The sequence below is a fragment of the Pongo abelii genome, chromosome 15, assembly GCF_028885655.2.
Source record: "Pongo abelii isolate AG06213 chromosome 15, NHGRI_mPonAbe1-v2.0_pri, whole genome shotgun sequence".
In the NCBI taxonomy this organism is placed as follows: Eukaryota; Metazoa; Chordata; class Mammalia; order Primates; family Hominidae; genus Pongo; species Pongo abelii.
Genome location: NC_072000.2, coordinates 36,908,304 through 36,922,138, shown reverse-complemented (window position 1 = coordinate 36,922,138; position 13,835 = coordinate 36,908,304). Strand labels below are relative to the sequence as shown.

The window sequence follows — 13,835 nt, the reverse complement described above, 5'->3', positions numbered from 1 at the left end:
ATCTTATAGTCTAAATAAATGTGTGTGTATATGTATTTATATATTTTTATTTATATTACATATTTATAAGCATATAAATAAGTGCATATACAAATGTAAGTATATAATATATACCTATCTCTATTTCTTATATAAATATATATTATCTAAAATGTAATTTTCTTTAAAGTGCCATTAATAAAGGAAATCATGGACAATGATTTCCAAGGTAATCTAATGATAGACTATCAGAAAGCCAACATAGATTTCTTTTTTAAGGTGTTTATTTAAATATTTCAAGTAAAAAAGTAACAAAGAAAGTAGCAGAATATAGTAGTCACAAGCTTGGGCCCCAGATCTACATTGCTGACTTATGCATACTGGCTCTACAATTTACCTTGGGTGAATTACTAATCTCTCTACCTCACTTTTCTCAAGTATAGAAAAACAGTACTTCCCCACTAGTATTGGTGTGAGAATTCAGTAAGTGAACACATGTACAGCCCATAAGACAGACCCTAATTTATCAAATGTTAGCTTTTACTTTATTTGCTGTTACAAAATGAAAAAAAAATGTAATACATTGCTCTTACCAAATATCACAGAAAAGGTTAACTTCAAATCCATTCGCATATAATAGAGATTGTGAAATCCATAGGGAGAAAAAACATATTGTAAAAGATGAAGAAAATATGACTCCTTAGAAAATTTTACAGAGTAGTTAATACTATTACTAAACTGAAAAGTAATGTCAAAGCCCATGTTTTAAGTCTACTTTATAGTTCTTTGAAGTGATGCCAGAGCAGAGTTCAGTGACAGAGTTTCAGAAGTCCAAAATGTTAGGATAATTCTGGTACCCAGTTAAGGATGGTCCTTACTGCCACCTTTCCCCTACTAGCCAAGGGGCTAGCCAAGGGGCTAGGCTTAGATGAGTATCTCCTCATCAGAGCAGCTGCCTTGAATTAACATGAGGGACCTTGTTTCAAGAAAGCTACCAAAGAAGAAAAGAGTATTCTCAGTAGGTAGTAGTGATGATGGTAGCTAGAACTTAAACAGCACTCACTCACTCTGTGCCTGCCTTTCTGCTAGGCTCCTTTCCATATAAGAATCAATATCATGAAAATGGCCATCCTTCCCAAGGTAATTTACAGATTCAATGCCATCCCCATCAAGCTACCAATGACTTTCTTCACAGAATTGGAAAAAACTACTTTAAAGTTCATATGGAACCAAAAAAGAGCCCGCATCGCCAAGTCAATCCTAAGCCAAAAGAACAAAGCTGGAGGCATCACACTACCTGACTTCAAACTATACTACAAGGCTACAGTAACCAAAACAGCATGGTACTGGTACCAAAACAGAGATATAGATCAATGGAACAGAACAGAGCCATCAGAAATAATGCCACATATCTACAACTATCTGATCTTTGACAAACCTGACAAAAACAAGAAATGGGGAAAGGATTCCCTATTTAATAAATGGTGCTGGGAAAACTGGCTAGCCATATGTAGAAAGCTGAAACTGGATCCCTTCCTTACACCTTATACAAAAATCAATTCAAGATGGATTAAAGACTTAAATGTTAGACCTAAAACCATAAAAACCCTAGAAGAAAACCTAGGCATTACCATTCAGGACATAGGCATGGGCGAGGACTTCATGTCTAAAACACCAAAAGCAATGGCAACAAAAGCCAAAATTGACAAATGGGATCTAATTAAACTAAAGAGCTTCTGCACAGCAAAGGAAACTACCATCAGAGTGAACAGGCAACCTATAAAATGGGAGAAAATTTTCACAACCTACTCATCTGACAAAGGGCTAATATCCAGAATCTACAATGAACTCCAACAAATTTACAAGAAAAAAACAAACAACCCCATCAAAAACTGGGCGAAGGACATGAACAGACATTTCTTAAAAGAAGACATTTATGCAGCCAAAAAACACATGAAAAAATGCTCACCATCACTGGCCATCAGAGAAATGCAAATCAAAACCACAATGAGATACCATCTCACACCAGTTAGAATGGCAATCATTAAAAAGTCAGGATGTGGAGAAATAGGAACACTTTTACACTGTTGGTGGGACTGTAAACTAGTTCAACCCTTGTGGAAGTCAGTGTGGCGATTCCTCAGGGATCTAGAACTAGAAATTCCATTCGACCCAGCCATCCCATTACTGGGTATATACCCAAAGGACTATAAATCATGCTGCTATAAAGACACATGCACACGTATGTTTATTGCCGCATTATTCACAATAGCAAAGAGTTGGAACCAACCCAAATGTCCAACAATGATAGACTGGATTAAGAAAATGTGGCACATATACACCATGGAATACTACGCAGCCATAAAAAATGATGAGTTCATGTCCTTTGTAGGGACATGGATGAAATTGGAAATCATCATTCTCAGTAAACTATCGCAAGAACAAAAAACCAAACACCACATATTCTCACTCATAGGTGGGAACTGAACAATGAGAACACATGGACACAGGAAGGGGAACATCACACTTCGGGGACTGTTGCGGGGTGGGGGGAGGGGGGAGGGATAGCATTGGGAGATATACCTAATGCTAGATGACGAGTTGGTGGGTGCAGCGCACCAGCATGGCACATGTATACATATGTAACTTACCTGCACATTGCGCACATGTACCATAAAACCTAAAGTATAATAATAATAATAATAATAATAATAAAAGAAAAAAATATGACTTGCTGAAGGCTCAGATGATCATCAACATTTTTAAGCAATAAAATATTTTCAAATTAAAAAAAAAAAAAAAAAAGAAATATGACCAGTTACTGAGAGAAACTTATGGAGAGAAACTCTGGGAACTCAGGAAGAATAATGGAAGTTGGGACCAGGCTACATAGTGCAGTTGGAGGCCTTAGGTCCTTGGTCTCTGAAGAACTCTCCAAGTGAGGAGATCAAGAGTGCCCTGATGAAGTGGGAGGCAAGAGGTCAGGCTGCCACTGGGCCTGATGGCTGAGAAAAGAAGAGGAAGGACATGAACATCTGTAGATCACCTTCTATCATTCACATTTATAGTGTGAAAGGATTTGCTAGAAGGAGAAGAAAAAAGCAACAGTTCAGCAGAGGGAGTTCGAGAGAGATTTAATCCACTTCCCCAAATATCCCTAGTACCATTCAGACACTAACTCTTCTCATTATATCTACCTCTCCTAGTAAAATCTAGTTAAATCATATGAGTATAGACTATTAATAATCTAAATAACATTACAGTACACAATATTAAATGGAAGCATTTGGATTTATTTTCTTTAAAATATCTGTCTGGATTATCATTCTCAAATCAGTTACTTTTTCTTTTTTTATTATACTTTAAGTTTTAGGGTACATGTGCACAACGTGCAGGTTTGTTACATATGTATACATGTGCCGTGTTGGTGTGCTGCACCCATTAACTCATCATTTACATTAGGTATATCTCCTAATGTTATCCCTCCCACCTCCCCCCACCCCACAACAGGCCCTGGTGTGTGATGTTCCCCTTCCTGTGTCCATGTGTTCTCACTGTTCAATTCCCACCTATGAGTGAGAACATGCGGTGTTTGGTTTTTTGTTCTTGCAATCGTTTGCTGAGAATGATGGTTTCCAGCTTCATCCATGTCTCTACAAAGGATATGAACTCATCATTTTTTACGGCTGCATAGTATTCCATGGTGTATATGTGCCACATTTTCTTAATCCAGTCTATCATTGTTGGACATTTGGGTTGGTTCCAAGTCTTTGCTATTGTGAATAGTGCTGCAACACACATACGTGTGCATGTGTCCTTATAGCAGCATGATTTATAATCCTTTGGGTATATACCCAGTAATGGGATGGCTGGGTCAAATGGTCATTCACAATTGCTTCAAAGAGAATAAAATACCTAGGAATCCAACTTACAAGGGATGTGAAGGACCTCTTCAAGGAGAACTACAAACCACTGCTCAACAAAATAAAAGAGGATACAAACAAATGGAAGAACATTCCATGCTCATGGGTAGGAAGAATCAATATTGTGAAAATGGCCATACTGCCCAAGGTAATTTATAGATTCAATGCCATCCCCATCAAGCTACCAATGACTTTCTTCACAGAATTGGAAAAAACTACTTTAAAGTTCATATGCAACCAAAAAAGAGCCTGCACTGCCAAGACAATCCTAAGCCAAAAGAACAAAGCTGGAGGCATCAGGCTACCTGACTTCAAACTATACTATAAGGCTACAGTAACCAAAACAGCACGGTACTGGTACCAAAACAGAGATATAGACCAATGGAACAGAACAGAGCCCTCAGAAATAATGTCACATATCTACAACTATCTGATCTTTGACAAACCTGACAAAAACAAGAAATGGGGAAAGGATTCCCTATTTAATAAATGGTGCTGGGAAAACTGACTGGCCATATGTAGAAAGCTGAAACTGGATCCCTTCTTTACACCTTATACAAAAATTAATTCAGGATGGATTAAAGACTTAAATGTTAGACCTAAAACCATAAAAACCCTAGAAGAAAACCTAGGCATTACCATTCAGGACATAGGCATGGGCAAGGACTTCATGTCTAAAACACCAAAAGCAATGGCAACAAAAGCCAAAACTGACAAATGGGATCTAATTAAACTAAAGAGCTTCTGCACAGCAAAAGAAACTACCATCAGAGTGAACAGACAACCTACAGAATGGGAGAAAATTTTTGCAATCTACTCATCTGACAAAGGGCTAATATCCAGAATCTACAAAGGACTCAAATTTACAAGAAAAAAACAAACAACTCCATCAACAAGTGGGCAAAGGACATGAATGGACACTTCTCAAAAGAAGACATTTATGCAGCCAAAAGACACATGAAAAAATGCTCACCATAACTGGCCATCAGAGAAATGCAAATCGAAACCACAATGAGATACCATCTCACACCAGTTAGAATGGCAATCATTAAAAAATTAGTTACTTTTTCAAATCATTTTTAAATAAACCACTCTTATTTTCATTAAGAAAATTAAAATCTTCATTTTGGTTTTCTTGGAATATTTCTTTTATAAATTAAGAGAACTCTTGGAATATTTCCTTCATAAATTAAAAGAACCTTCTTATTGAGTTGATCAATCTATCATTTTAAAAAATTGTAATAAAATGCCATGAATAATTGTGGAAAAATGAGAACAGGCAATGTTTTACTATTATGAAATATATCCAAGGTAACAATTTTAACATTTCATCATGATTTGATTGAAATCACTTAAATTGTGTGTCTACCTAATTTCAATGAATTAAGGTGAAAATATGACCTTGCAGGTCCTGGCATGCTGCTCAATCAACTTCATCATCCTCTGCATGTAATCCATCTGGTTGTGTATAGAACTTGAAGAAAAACTAAAACAACGGAGCAAAAAGTAGAACTGTATTTGCTACACTTATTTCTTGGCTTATGATGCACAATGTGTCTTTAAAATTTAACTATGAGACAATCAACACAAAATTAGGCAAAAAGTTTCTCCCGGGATTCTGAGTTTCTAATTACCAGATCTAGAATGATGAAGGCAGAGGCAGAAATACCAACACCATCAGGGTTGCATGCCTGCTGCTTTCTAAAAGAAATGCTGCCTCCCTTCAACTTGTTAAAAATTGTCCTCTCTACTTATATCTTTGGAATACATCAGGCTTAAAACAAAGCGGAGGACAGAGTCATTTTTAAAGCCAATGCTTTTTCTGTCTGTCAAGCTACTAGCAGGTAGTTTATTTGAAAGTCTAGATGAGCTGTACCTCCTACTTCATTACCTTTACCAAATACTGCACATTTCCAAAATTTGTCCCCTTGCTCTCAAGGCAAGCACGGACTCCTCATGATCATTGCTAAGCCCAAGAGCCAAGAATTCCTATAATAAGATAGATACCACCTCTATTTCCTCACATTGCTTTAGGATAAAATGATGTCTGAATTTCAAACTCTATTACGTTAAAATAGAAATAAAACTACCTAACTTCTTACATGGAAAAAGTATATTGGAGGAAAATTACTTTGACACATAAAATTGTTATGTCAAACTTTGTATTATGATGATCTGAAATGTTAACTTGCCAGTTACTTAACAGGTTTAGATTCTGAATACCTAAAAGAGTCAAAATACAACCTCTTAATATTAAACTGAGGAAAATGTTTAAATGCAACATTAAAACTGTGAATAGTGTACATATAAAAATAAATATATATATATTTTTTACTGGTATAATTGTTTTTCTGAAGAGTTACTATCTTTTAAATATATGTACAATAGATGTTCACTGCCATAAAGTATTGGAATTGTTCTAAGTGTCTAGCAGAGTCTAATTTAACCTTTGTCTCCAATTCCTAACACCAATTTGACAATCAGAATAGCTTATACAAGTGCCTAAAAAGTCACATTAAGGGGAAAATGAGGTCATTTTTTTTTTTTTTACATAAAAGCTTAAAGAGCTGAGAATTCTTTAAAAAATATTCCATTTGATTAAATTCTTTTAAAACAGTATTTTACTGAGAAAATATGACCAACTCAGGAAGAAGGATGAAGAATGCTGTCTACAGAGAATCAACAGACGAACATTCACTGAAGAGGTGGTATTTGACATGGGTTGTTGAAGAATTGCTATCATTGAAATAAACAGAAGAAAGGAAAGACGGTATTCTAAGCAGGAAGAGAAATATATGCAAAGGTATGAAGCAGGCTGATGACAGGTGTCTGTAGTGTTTTCTTCATGCTTAAAAGAGAAACAGTACTTTCTACTCTGTGAAGACAAAAATGAGTAGGGGATTTCAAAATATTTTGAAAACTCTGAAAGGCTATATAAACATAGGATTATCTTTGTGAGTATCATGAAGTGACTTCATTCACAGGCAAAATATAGTCATTGTAGGTTTCTGGAAAGAAAAAATGACCAAGAAGAAGAAATCTGTTAGGATTATTAAGCTAAAATAAGTATTTATGCAGATTGCAAGAGGGACAGAAGAGAGAGGTTAAAGAGATTAGATGAATGATATTTGGTTTGTACAGACAGGAAATGAGGAGGACTAAGACAAAACTGTTATCGGTGAGAAACAGAAGAAAAAAAATCTGAAATATAGCGTAGATAAAAATACCAGTTGAAAGTTTAGATGTTACAGCAAATGATCTGCTGCTGATGATTCTCAAATTTCAAGCCCAGGTGATTGAAAAAGTAACAGCAGAAAACTGAAGAGGCAATCTACTTGGAAGAAAAGAAAAACTTAATTTGAGTCCTGCTGCATAAAAATGTATGGGTGCATGGTGAGCTTTAGTATAACTCCAGTGTAAGACTTGGTTGAACTTGAATGGCTATTGCAGAATAACAGGAGCGAAAGTGAATTGTGGCCAAACTTAAAAAAAAAAAAAACGAAACGAAAACAAAGAAAAAGAAGTTGACGAGGGAGAGAGGCTTTCTTTTTAGAGATGTATTTGACTCATCTAAGTATACACCAACAAATCATTTCCAGATGGTCAAAAATCTAAGTTTACTCTATCAAGGTATAAACATGAGGATCTAAGAATCTCATCTCATAACAAAGAAGTAACGTTACTCCTTCAGGAGAAGCAGTGGCTGGGATAAAGAAACCTGAAAGTCAGACATTAGCCATTGGGAAAAACTTATATATACGTAAGATGGTCATGCTTGAAGTCGCCAGGGCCAACAAAATGCCGGCTGTATGCAATAGGCTTTTGGTTGTCAGACCACTTGGCCCATTTGATCCAGCCCCCAACGTCTGTTCAGGGAAACTCTCCTGTGATTTTGTTTCCTCCTCTTTTGCTCTCATATCCCCACTGACTGAGTCAATCAGATTCATATCTAATTTCATGGTTAAGATGTTGCTGTCTCAAAAAAACAAGATGTTGTTGCTTATTATTTATTTTCATATTTTAAAATCAATACATAGTTGTGGTCAAACTGGTTTTTATCTGATTATAAAGTTGGCATTTTTAGCATCTGTCACAAGCACCATGTTGTGTCTACAGACAAGGTTTCATGCCCTTATTTATTCTTTCTTCCCCACTTTACAGTTTGAGTCTTCTCTTTAAAAATAAAATGAACAAAATCTTTTAAAATATGACTTACAATATGTCTCCCCCTCAAAATATTTTTCAGCATTGCCTATCACCCATTTTCCTTAATATGAATTTCAGGGTTACTGTGAATATTAAGTGTGATTATAATTTATGCTTATGTTTTGTTTATTTTATCTGTATAAGAAATAGCTATCAGGAATAAAAAAAAAGCACTTAGAAAATATGTTAAGTGAAATCATATAAGTAAAGACCATATTTCTATTCCATGGGTAAGCCAAGGATTTGATTAGTAGTTTAGTTTGTGAATCATCTTATAAACTGGAAAATTAGAAATGGGTGGTCAATGACACTTTTTGTTGTAGTCTTCTACAAAGAAAAAAAATAAAATGGACAGAAGGAGATAAAAAATCACAGCTGATGTTTCGAAGAGACAGAACTAGGAACCATAAAGCTCAAACCCTGAGCCTGGGGGATAAAAGGCAGCATTCTCAGCAAACTGATAGAAAATCAGATTCCAGAATGAAGGCAATTCTTTCCTAAGTATAAAAAGCTACAGCTATTTGGTCGGGCTTGGTGGCTCACGCCTGTAATCCCAGCACTTTGGAAGGCCGAGGCAGGCGGATCACGAGGTCAGGAGATCGAGACCATCCTGGCTAACACGGTGAAACCCCGTCTCTACTAAAAATACAAAAAATTAGCCGGGCATGGTGGTGGGCGCCTGTAGTCCCAGCTACTTGGGAGGCTGAGGCAGGAGGATGGCGTGAACCCGGGAGGCGGAGCTTGCAGTGAGCAGAGATCATGCCACTGCACTCCAGCCTGGGTGACAGAGCGAGACTCCATCTCAAAAACAAACAAACAAAAGAGCTACACCTTTTTATGATAAAAATGATTATTTTCCTCCGTTCAAATAAGACTTAGTTGGAAGATTTATAATGAGAGGTAAAGAGGAAATATGAGGATGACCCATGAAGGACTCAGGCATGACATAAGATGAAGTCAACATGCCCTTGTGATCAGATTAGGTCCTATGAATACTCACAACATCAAAGCAATTAGCTGTATATATTTCACATCAATGTATGGACAATTCTAATGAATCACTAAAGAATTCTTTTCTTCAGCTTTCCATAGCCCCACCTACATTAGCTTTACCCATTTGGAAAGGACAAAGCTAATCCTACAACTTAACACTACGTCTACTTTAAATTGCTACTACTCCCTTAAAAGAACTTGGCAAACTATCAAGTCAGGTATTTTAACTTTTTTTTTTAGACAGTGTCTCACTCACTCTTTCACCCAGGCTGGAGTGCAGTGGTGTGATCTCAGTTTAATGCAACCTCCACCACCCAGGTTCAAGCAATTTGATTCTCCCATCTCAGCCTCCCAAGTAGCTGGGACTACAGGTGTGTGCCACCACACTGGGCTAATTTTCATATTTTTAGTAGATATGGGGGTTTAACATGTTGCCCAGGCTGGTCTCAAACTCCTGACCTCAAATGATTTGCCCACCTTGGCCTGCCAAAGTGCTGGGAGCCACCGCACCCAGCCTAACTTTCTTAATTTCATAAGTAACTTAGCAGCAAAAATAAAATATTAAGTTTATTGTTCTCAATTACTTTGCTGTGCTACTCTCCAGAAGTGTCAGCCAAAATAAGCCTCATATTTCTGCTGAATTTAGGAAGTTCTATAAAATGTGGTTAAATCTCTTGAGATATAATCTCTCTATCATACCACCCAAAAGTGAAATCAAGACAAGTATAATCTAAAATGATTACTTTATGATTACTGGCATAAAATATACCCTTGAAATAGTATTGTGGCACTTCTCCTTTGTAATATAATAGGAAAACACACATTAAAAGACAAAATGGCACAGTTATTCTTGGAGGTATGGAAATGAGAGTAACTTTTATTGTCATAAACTATCTTTCCCTGGAGTGACCTGTTAATGGTGAATTGTGGAAAAGAGTCACATTCAGTGGTAATGCACAGAAGATGTTTTGAGGAACTTAAATGTACCTTATACTATTTAATATTTTCAAAAGCGATCTACTCCTATGGTACACTTTATTCTTCATTTGAACAAAAAGCAATCCCATCAGCACACTTGTGTGTAGATACAGCTTTTAGTCAAATGGAATAAATTCAACTCCTTAGACTTACTGAATACAGGTATTTCACCAGCAGCTCCATATTTTAGGTCTGTTTCAAGGACTAAAGGGCTTTTTAAATGCTATGGTAGGGTAAGGCCAGGGAGAAAAGGAACATAAATTACCAAAGAGGGACTCATTAAGGGAATAAAGCCCAAGGCCTGGAGAACCCTGGAGTTATTATGGTGAAGGCACCAAGAGAAAAGGGTCAGCTGAGACTCCCCTAAGCCTGAGGAAAAGAGGTAAAGGTTGGTGCAAATAGACATACCCACAGACATGCAAGCAGGAAGCCAATGGCATTCATGCCTGGCACCATCAGTTTCTGGGAGGCGATGGAAGGAAGAAGATCATCTGTTAGGAAGAAGGAGGGTTGGGACAGATAGGATTGGGGGTACCAGGAAAACAATCATGTCTGGGAGTGGTGCCCAGTGGGAAAGAAAGTCAGCTAACCAGGAGTATACGAAAGGAACTCTAAGTGGATCCAAGCCACAAGCCAATGTTTGAAACTCAGTCTGAAGAGGGATCTATTTATGAACTCAAGTCTGCTTCCAGACCTCTTTTGTCACCTTGCCTTCTAGGGGTCTGCTCTCCTGTCTATAAAATGGGGATGATGTCTAAATGACCGCTGAGAGCCATCCAGGTCTAGCTTTCCATATTTTTTTGCTTCACATTTCATTTATTCTTTCAAAGAACAATGTAGAGTGTGTCAACAATATTGACATTAAGATTATGCTGCAAAAAATAGAGCCAAAATTATTGTGTAATAAACTATTAATAATATGTAAGTCTAAAATTATATTGTGTTTGTTTACAACAGAAGGAAATACAGTTAAGATATACATTCAGGTTGAAGGGGAGGAAGTTCTAGCATATTTATGTCCAGGTTTATGTTTTTGTCATGAAAAATTATAACGGCCAGTGTAAAGCAAAAACAAAATCAATCTGTTTTGGAAGGGTCTCCCTGGATTATATTCTAATTCATCACAAAATTAAGAACAAACTGCAATTGATAATGCTTGGGGTAGACCTTAAAATCTAATTAGTGAAATTACTAGTAATTCACCATTTCTTAGATTTAAATTGGGTCCTATTACTATCTATAATTCATGGAAACAAAATCAATCAAAATAATTACAATCCAATCCAAATGAGGGAAATTATTTATTTATACTCTCCCTGAAAAGAAAGAAAGAAACTTTTTCTATGATGAAATGCATCACTTATGAAACCAATTTCTATAGTCAAAATGGATAAGGTTTTATTGTTTTTGTTGTTAAGGGACTGAAATCTATTATGAAGTATAATGTGACACACAAACTATTATGACTTTTAACACTGGTTCTCTTACATGAAACTACAACTTTGGTGGTCAGGCTTTACCTAAATTATGAATATTTAGACAAATGCTATATGTTACTTAGAATATAAACCTACAAGTGACTCCCATGGTAATCTATTGGTTCTTATTCTAACAAAACAGGAAATTTTTTTATGAGTAATTTTAAATTTAGAAAATTATTCCTCTCTATACTTGAATTTACCTAAACAAATAATTTCTAGCTATCCTTTTAGCCTAAAGAGCAACTCTCTTTGAGGTCATCATTTTTCTTTACAACTAACAATAACCCACTTTACTGACCTGAACCTTTGTAAACCATAGATACGAGACTCTCTCCTGGTGTGTTAATCGGTCAACCATCAATCCTCAATAAATTCCATCTAATTGCTGGCATCTAGTGAAAGACATCACACAGGACACTGGGGAAGGATGAGACAAAGACCTTAACTGTGAAATTGGTTTTCCAAGACTAAGGCTATACCATCTTCAGAAATCTGCATTTGAAGGTGTTTATAACAGGGTGAGACCAGGCTGAGTCACCCTACCCCACATTGGATGAGAGAGCTGGCCAAAGTTAAGGACAAAAACTATAATCATGGAGAAGAACGAAACTAATAGCCCACTTGGCAATTGAGTCTTGGAAAAAAAAATACACTTTAAGTGGTTTCACAGGGTCTCTCCAGCTCAAATAGTCCAGGATTTATAAATACTCTAGTCTGGGTTGATCTGGTTCATATTGTAATTATTATAATTAGTACTAAAATACAGCTATTGAGCATTCATTTCTCTATATATTAGTTTGCAGAAGAGTTGCAAATTAAATGTGAATAGTTTTACAGATGCTGACATGTTTACAAAGTTTCACCATGCTTAGAAGAATTACCTAAGAACAACACTGGCAGGGTATCTTCTGATTACTAATTTATCTAAACATTCTGTTCATATTATCCAAATTACTTTCAAAGTAAAGACAAGCCTTAAGCAATTTCAAAACAGGGTTATTTCCAAAGCTCCTATGTTAGCCATCACATGCTAGGGTTGGAAAGAAACGTATTACTGAACAAGAACAAGGAAAAGCATACTTCCTATTCATACAAGCTTTTGGCCTGTTTCCAGTTCCAAGTTTTCCTGGCCAACATATCCTTAATACTTTTCCAGAAATGAGAAAAGAAGTAAGACTGGGTCAGTCTGCAACTAGTTTTTTTTTTACAAATTTCTCCAATGTTTCCAGAAATACTATAGCATCTCCTGACATAGTCCATGAATATATATTTCCATAGATTTTCACTGTGACTTATACCCAAGACTAAGAGTTTTCCTCATACATACCTCTGACATTTAAGAACTTTAACCAAGTTACGAGTCATTTCATATTTGATAACTTCTCTAGAACTTTGGCCAATGAAAAATGTGACTGATTCTGTAGCCTGCTCCTTCCTTACTTTTTCCCCAGTGTTTGCTTAGCTGCCTTTAGTATTTTTCATAGCTATTGTATTATATAACTTTATAAATGGCTTTTATAACTGGTTGCCTCAAAGAGTGATTCTCCTGAAACATTAAGCCATTCTTCAATACATAATTAACTTAATGAGCACCTACTGTGCCAGGCACTACTGTAGGCTTTGAGGATAAGGAGATAAAAGGCTTGAGGAGGGTGAAATGTAAATAAGCAATAAAAATGTACACAGGCTGATAAGAGAGTACAAAGGAAGGACCCCCTAATCCAAGTCTTAAGAATGAGGATGGGGAGTTCAAGAAACCTCACCTGAGTATCTGAATGGGCACTGGAAACACAAGTCATCCTGCTCAATAGAGTGCAAAAGAGGTAAGAGAAGGTAGCATTCTCTTTGAACTTCAAGAAGTGTGTTAAGGTCAGAAGGTAAGGTATAAGTTTAGGACAGACAGGACAGAAATCCTAACAGATGGGGCTAGGAAAACAGATAAATTCTAGGTTATAAAAGGCCATGAAGGACTATGGAAGCTGCTACATGGAAAATTGGAACTGAGGATGGGTAGGAGGAGAGATTGCATGCAAGGACCCCAGTCAGTTTTCAACATCAGTCAGATGAGAAAATAATGATAGGTTTAAGTAAAGCAGAGAGGATGAGGATGGAGAAGAGCTGATCTAGCCAACTTGAATAAGAAGTAGAATGTGAGGTTAACTTCCCAGTTTATACTTGGGTAGCTGGGTGGATGGTGATTTCTTCTACTTAGCTAGCCAACATGGGAGGAGAACTAGGTTTTAGATGATTCTGAGTTCAGCATCCAACCTTTTGA

The 13,835-nt window shown here is 36.4% G+C and overlaps 1 protein-coding gene across 14 annotated transcripts in view; it reads right to left on the bottom strand.

Annotated features, from left to right (window-relative positions):
* NPAS3 (neuronal PAS domain protein 3) overlaps positions 1–13,835 on the bottom strand; it is an 876,176-nt gene that overhangs the window by 542,367 nt on the left and 319,974 nt on the right. The gene's annotated exons all lie outside the window — the stretch shown is intronic.